The 7,590-nt window shown below is 42.4% G+C and overlaps 1 protein-coding gene and 2 pseudogenes across 8 annotated transcripts in view; 2 read left to right on the top strand and 1 right to left on the bottom strand.

The window, feature by feature from the left end:
- Positions 1 to 7,590, bottom strand: part of CSNK1G1 (casein kinase 1 gamma 1) — a 207,743-nt gene that overhangs the window by 153,902 nt on the left and 46,251 nt on the right. The gene's annotated exons all lie outside the window — the stretch shown is intronic.
- LOC114004947 (60S ribosomal protein L6 pseudogene) lies at positions 3,225 to 4,362 on the top strand (annotated as a pseudogene).
- LOC114004706 (60S ribosomal protein L6 pseudogene) lies at positions 6,423 to 7,281 on the top strand (annotated as a pseudogene).

Genomic DNA, 7,590 nt, shown 5'->3' with positions numbered 1-7,590 from the left:
GGTCGACTACATGGGAGTCCAGTGACATAGCCATTACGCCTATTGCTGGTCCTGCAGTTTTAGCTTTAATAAGTCAAAATCCAACAATGTTAAGAAAAATGTGCCTAAGACTTAAAGCCTGAAAAAAGGTTAGGATTCTCTTCAAACAGTAAGCAGATACTAAAAACTCAAAAACAGATATGGACAAAGGTAAAATCTGGTGATAAGTGCACTGTAATTTTCTTCCAAAACATTTTATCCCATACACGTATCTCCCTCCCTCCCTCCCTCTATGTCTGTGTGTGTGTATATATACGTATATATATATACATACATATATATATACATACATATATACATACATACATATATATATATATATTCCCACATGCTCTCATGTGCCTGCTGGCAATTAAAAAAAAAAAATGAACTTGTTCTGGGACCAGTAGATGGCCTCATGGTTACTTCAATGGACTCCCATGTACTCAACCATGGTCTGAGTCCTGGACTCAGTGACTTAAACTCATGCCAAGTGCATGTACATGTGTGCCCAAGATCCTGAAAAAAGAATAGAAGAGAAGGGAATGCAGCGTGGCCATCCCCAAGGAAGATAATTTCTTGCTTCCTGTCTCTCTTTCTCCAACAAGCGCATGTGCCCTAAAGCAAAAATCACTCTTAAAAAGAAAATGGAGGGACCAGCAGTTGGAGTAACAGCTATGTCACTGGACTCCCATGTAGTCGACCTCCGTTTGAGTCCTGGACCCGTGGCTTAAATTCATGCCGGGTGCGTGTGCGTGCATGCATGCCTAAGATCCCAAGACGAGAATGGAGAAGAAGGGATTGCGGCATGGCCATCCCCCAAAGAGGGTGATTTCTTGCTTTCTGTATCTCTGTCTCTCTCTGTCTTTCTGATGAGTGCATGTACCCTATAGCAAAAGCCTCTCCCCAAAAAAAAGCATGTGTATATACACACACACACATACACACATAAGATACTTCACCTAAGTTACCTTATTTATCTACTTTTCTTTTTTTTTTTTTTTTGGAGAGGTTTTTGCTATAGGGTGTGTGCGCTCGCCAGACAGAGACAGAGAGACAGAAAGCGAGAAATCACCCCTCAGGGGGGATGACCACGCCACAATCCCTTCCCCTCCATTCTCCTCTCGGGATCCTGGGCACGCACGCACAAGCGCCCGGTGTGAGTTTAAGCCACCAGATCCGAACCACGGTCGACTACATGGGAGTCCAGTGACATAGCCATTACGCTAACTGCTGGTCCCTTAACTACTTTTCTATGGTAGACATATTGATATTATTTTCACTTTATGAGAGAAATAAAGTTCAGAGACATTAATTTGCCTAACACTACACAGGTAAGAAATGGCAGAGAGAGAACCTAAACTCAGATATACCCTGATTCTTAAGGAGCTACTCAAATCAAGTCATGTCTCGTATTGCATCAGGCCTCACTTAACTCAATGTGAATCAAAATCTACACACCTCAGTTTTCAGTTACTTTTACTGTGTTTTAGACTTGAACTGCAAGGCCAGTCATGGCCTGGTGGTTAAGGGAGCTGGATTCGTCGTGGCGAACAGCACGGTTCAAATCACGGCCCTGGCAACCTGAAAACCACTCTGGGAGCATGTATGTGCAATCTCTAACTCCCAACAGGATGGAGAAATGGAGAAGGGATTGTGGTACCCCTTTGGGGTGCTTTCTCCCCCTCCCTCTGTCTCTCTCTGTTGAGCATACATCCTTCTGGTAAGTACATGCATCCTCTGGTAATTTAAAATAAAAAAATGAAAATGTAGATGATTAAAAACAACTGATATATGAAACTGTAATTAACCCATGAGTAAAAGTAAACTTTCTCTTTAATAAAAGTTAGGTTTCATCTCATTTCCAGTTTTATAAAACTAGAAAACATCTATAACAAATGAAAACGTAATTTTTACTAAAGAAGTTTACACAGGGGCTGGCAGGTGGCATGGTGGTTGAAGGCGCCGGACTTCCACATGGCCAACCATGGTTCAAGTCCCCGACCTGGCAGCTTGCTTTCTCACTTTCTCTCTCTCTCTCTGTCCCTCTCTGGTCAAATTAGAAAACATACATAAATAAAGTTAAATAATTCTAAGAAAAAAGAAAAAAAGAGACGTTTACCTTTACTCATGGGTTAATATCAGGTCTATGGAAGCTTTACATTTTTAGTCATAGTCCTATGGAAAAATATCATCTGATCAAGTAATTCAAAAATTTTAACTAGCAAGAAGATTTCTATTACAAATAATCCTTATGATATTTATATCTTCTGAACAAAATTTTGACATATATATGTATTTATATGTCTTTTAAATATACATATATTTGCTTTTTTCTGATTATAGAAACACATGCCTGTTGGGACCAGCAGTTGGTGTAATGGCTATGTCGCTGGACTCCCATGTAGTCAACCAGGGTTTGAGTCCCGAACCCAGTGGCTTAAACTCACATCGGGTGCGTGTGCTTGCGTGTCCAAGATCCCAAGAGGAGAATGGAGGAGAAGGGACTGTGGCATGGCCATCCTACCTAGGGAGGTGATTTATCGCTTTCTGTCTGTCTCTGACTTTCTGGCGAGCGCACACGCCCTATAGCAAAAACCTCTCCCCCCTAAAAACAAAAACACACATGCCTGTTATTTAACAACAACGAAAATAGAACTTACTACAACATATAATACAGAAAGTAAAAAAATAAAACCCAATTAAAAAACATTTCTTTGGGACCAGCAGATGGTGAAATGGTTACATCGCTGGACTCCCACACGGCCAACCACGTTTCCAGTCCTAGATCCGATGGCTTGAAACTCATGCCAGGTGCATGTGCATGCATGCATGCCCAAGATCCCGAGAGGAGAGTGTAGAAGAGATGCAGCATGGTCATCCCTCCTGGGGCAGGATTTCTCACTTTCTGTCTCTGTCACTCTAGCAAGCACACATGCCCTATAGCAAAAATCTATTAAAAAGGAAAAAAAAAATTTTCTTTAGTGGGATTCTTCCAACCATATGTTAGCATTTTTTTTAATTTTTATTTTATTCATGATACAGTGTGTGTGCATATACAAGAGAGAGAAAAGAAAAAGAGGGACACCCTTTCTTGTCACAGTGTGACCCTCTCCTCTAGCCCTTAGGCTCATCAAGATCTTAAGCACACATGCACCTGGCGTGATTCAGGTTGACTGGGGGGCGGATATGAACTGCGGTCAGTTATGCGGCTTCCAGTGGAGTATGCTACCAACTGTATCACGGCTGTATGATCATTTTTAGGTTTCTGTGGTGTGTGGAGGGGTTAATTATTCATAACGTAATAGTTATTCCTTTTATCTATCTGTAAATGTATAATTCAGTGGTACTGAACACATTCACAATATTGTGTAACCACCACCATTTTCTATACCTAAAATCTTTTCATCGTCCCTAAATCAACTCTGTACCCATTAAAAAATAACTCCCTGGGCTCTTTCCCACTGTACACGATGGCAGGCAATAAAGCTGCAAAAGCAGGATACTAAGAAGAAACCTGAGGCCAAGAAGGAAGATGCCAGTGGCAAGGTTAAAAAGGGTGACCCTAATGCTAAAAAGCCCAAGAAGGGGAAGCCCCATTGCAGCCGAAACCCTGTCCTAGTCCAGGGCATCAGCAGATACTCCCGGCCTGCCATGTATTCCAGAAGGCCATGCCATGTACAAGAGGAGATACTCGGCCACTAAATCCAGGATCGAAAAGAAAAAGGAAGAGAAGGTTCTTGCGACTGTCACAAAACTGGTTGGTGGAGACAAGAATGGTGGTACCCAGGTGGTTAAACTGTGCAAAATGCCTAGGTATTATATCCTACTGAAGATGTGCCTCGAAAGTTGTTGAGCCATGGCAAAAAACCCTACAGTCAGCAAGTGAGAAAGCTGCGAGCCAGCATCACTCCTGGGACCATTGTGATCATCCTCACTGGGCGCCACAGACGCAAGAGAGTGGTTTTCCTGAAGCAGCTGAGCAGCGGCTTGCTTCTTGTAACTGGACCGCTGGTTCTCAATCAAGTTCCACTGCGTAGAACACACCAGAAATTTGTCATTGCCACCTCCATGAAAATTGATATTAGCAAAGTAAAAATCCCAAAGCACCTTATCGATGCTTACTTCAAGAAAAAGAAACTGCGGAAGCCCAGACACCAGGAAGGTGACATCTTCAACATAGAGAAGGAGAAATATGAGATTTCAGAGCAGTGCAAGATTGATCAGAAAACTGTGGACTTGCAAATTTTACCAAAAATCAAAGCTGTTCCTCAGCTCTAGAGTTACCTGCAATCCGTGTTTGCCCTTACAAATGGAGTTTATCCTCACAAATTGGTGTTCTAGATCTTTTCTGGTGGCTTTGCTTTAATTTCTCCTTCTCTCTGGTGAGTGCACATGCCCTGTAGAAAATGTAATAATAATGAAGATGATGACAAATAAAAATTTAAAATAACAACAACTCCCCTTTCTCAATCCTCTCTGCCCTCGGTAATCTTCATCTTACTTTGTTTCTATGAATTTGCCTATTGTAGCTACTTCACATAAGTGGACTCATACAGTATTTGTCCTTTGTTCACAAAGCATAATGTTTTCAAGGTCCATCCATGCTGAAGCATCAGAATGTCCTGCCTTTCTAAGGCTGAATAATATCCCATTGTATGAATGTACCAGGTTCTGTCCACTCATCTTTCAGTGGACATTCAGGCTGCTTTTACCTTTTAGGCTACTGTGAATAATGCTACTATGAACATGCTCTACAAATATCTGTTCAAGACCCCATTTTCAATTAATTTGGAGTGGGACTGCTGGAACATATGGTATATGTTTAACCTTTTTTCTTTTTTTTTAAGGTTTTTGCCATAAGGTGTGCTCTTACCAGGGAGAGACAGAGGAAGTGGGAGACAAAATGAGAAATCACCTCCCAGGGTAACAGCCGCATCGCAATCCCTTTTCCTCCATGCTCCTCTTGGGATTTTGGCCATACACACACACACACCTGGCATAATTTTCAAACCGCCAGTTCTGGGACTCAAATCACAGTCAGCCAAATGGGAGTCCAGCACCTTACCCACCATGTAACTTGCTGGTTCCAAGTTTAACCTTTTTCTTTTTTTTTTTTTTTTTTGGAGAGGTTTTTGTTATAGGGCGCGTGCGCTCGCCAGACAGACAGAGAGAGACATAGAGACAGAAAGCAAGAAATCACCCCCCAGGGGGGATGGTCACGCCGCAATCCCTTCTCCTCCATTCTCCTCTCGGGATCTTGGGGACGTACGCACACGTGCCCGGCGTGAGTTTTAAGCCACCGGGTCCGGGACGCGAACCGCGGTTGATTACGTGGGAGTCCAGCAACATAGCATTACGCTAACTGCTAGTTCCCCCAAGTTTAACCTTTTGAGAAACTGGTAAATAGTTTTCTACAACAGCTATATCATCTTATATTCCCCCCAGCAATATACAAGAATTTCAATTTCTCCCTATCCTCATGGGTGGACTCTAAAAAGTTTATGAAAAAAAATGGAATTAAAGTACAAGTCTATTTTGTGTAAATATTTTCAATATAATTGCCGATTTATTTGGCCTTATTACTACCATACTATGTCTACTCTATCCTTCTCCTACCCTTTGCTTTCTTTCTCTCTTTTTTCTTCCCACACTATATGAAGTCTCCCTCTCCCATTCTATTTGCTTTCTGCTATAACTTTCTATCTATTCTATCAGGGTCACTCTAGAAATTTTCAAATGTATATTTAACTTAAAAGTTTAGGATTAAGGGACCAGCAGTTGGCGTAATGGCTATGTCGCTGGACTCCCATGTAGTCAACCGCGGTTCACGTCCCGGACCCAGTGGCTTAAAACTCACACCGGACGCATGTACGTGTGTGCCCAGGATCCCGAGAGGAGAATGGAGGAGAAGGGATTGCGGCATGGCCATCCCCCCTGGGGGGGTGACTTCTCGCTTTCTTTCTCTCTGTCTCTGTCTGTCTGGTGAGTGCATGTGCCCTATAGCAAAAAACAAACAAACAAACAAAAAAAAACTCTCCAAAAAAAAAGTTGAGGATTAATCAATGTCTCTTACCTTTCTCTTACTAGTCTATATGCAGAATTTTGAAAGGCCAGCAGGTAAAGTAGTGGTTAAGGCTCTGGACTCCCACATAGCCGACTGCAGTTCAAGTCCCAGACATGGTAGTTTGTTCTATCTTTGGTGAGTACACCTGCCCTATAGTTACAAAAGAAAAAAAAAAAAAAAAAGAATTCTGATTAGATATGGTATTAGTATTCAACTGCAACAAATAGTAGAAAGACTTTTTAAAGGATACTTTTCTATGTTATTGGAAATAAAATAAATTATACTTATTCTTTTTTTTTTTTAAGAATTATTTATCTTCTCTTTCCTACTATACAAGATGGCAGGTGAAAAAGCTGTGAAGCAGGATACAAAGGAAGAGTACCCTGAAGCCAAGAAGGCTGATGCCAGTGGCAAAGTTAAAAAGGGTGACCCCCCAATGCTAAAAAGCCCAAGAAGGGGAAGTCCCATTGCAGCTGGAACCCGGTCCTAGTCTGGGGCATCAGCAGATACTCCCGATATGCCATGTATACCAAGAAGGTCATGTACAAGAGGAGATAATCAGCCACTAAATCCAGGATCAAAAAGAAAAAGAAGAGATTCTTGTGACTGTTACAAAACCAGTTGTTGGAGACAAGAATGGCGGTACCGGTGGTTAAACTGTGCAAAATGCCTAGGTATTATCCTACTGAAGATGTGCCTCGAAAGCTGTTGAGCCACAGCAAAAAAGGCCTTCAGTCAGCAAGTGAGAAAGCTGCGAGCCAGCATCACTCCTGGGACCATTCTGATCATCCTCACTGGGCACCACAGAGGCAAGAGAGTGGTTTTCCTGAAGCAGCTGAGCAGCGGCTTGCTTCTTGTAACTGGACCGCTGGTTCTCAATCAAGTTCCACTGCGTAGAACACACCAGAAATGTGTCATCACCACCTCCATGAAAATTGGTATTAGCAAAGTAAAAATTCCAAAATACCTCACTGATGCTTATTTCAAGAAAAAGAAACTGTGAAAGCCCAGACACCAGGAAGCTGAGATCTTCGACACAGAGAAGGAGAAATACGAGATTTCAGAGCAGCACAAGGTTCATCAGAAAGCTGTGGACTCACAAATTTACCAAAAATCAAAGGTGTTCCTTAGCTCCAGGGCTACCTGCACTCTGTGCCCTTACAAATGGAGTTTATGCACACAAATTGGTGTTCTAAATTTTTTCCCAAGAACCTAATTAACTAACTGATCATAAATAAGAAAAAAAAAATTTTTGGAGATAAGCAGTTGGCATAATGGCGAGACTCCCATGTAGTCGACCGAGGTTCAAGTCCTGGACCCGGTGGCTTAAACACACACTGGGCGTGTGTGTGCGTGCATGCCCAGGATCCTGGGAGGAGAATGGAGGAGAAGGGATTGTGGCATGGCCATCCCCCCACCCCCGAGGGTGATTTCTCACGTTCTGTCTCTCTGTCTCTGTCTTTCTGGTGAGCGCATGTGCCCTATAGCTAAAAGCTCTTCCCTAC

This window comes from Tupaia chinensis, unplaced genomic scaffold (genome assembly GCF_000334495.1).
Source record: "Tupaia chinensis unplaced genomic scaffold, TupChi_1.0 Scaffold000063_1, whole genome shotgun sequence".
Classification (NCBI taxonomy): Eukaryota; Metazoa; Chordata; class Mammalia; order Scandentia; family Tupaiidae; genus Tupaia; species Tupaia belangeri.
Note: the sequence above shows the minus strand (reverse complement) of the source record. Positions and strands in the feature narration are given on the sequence as shown.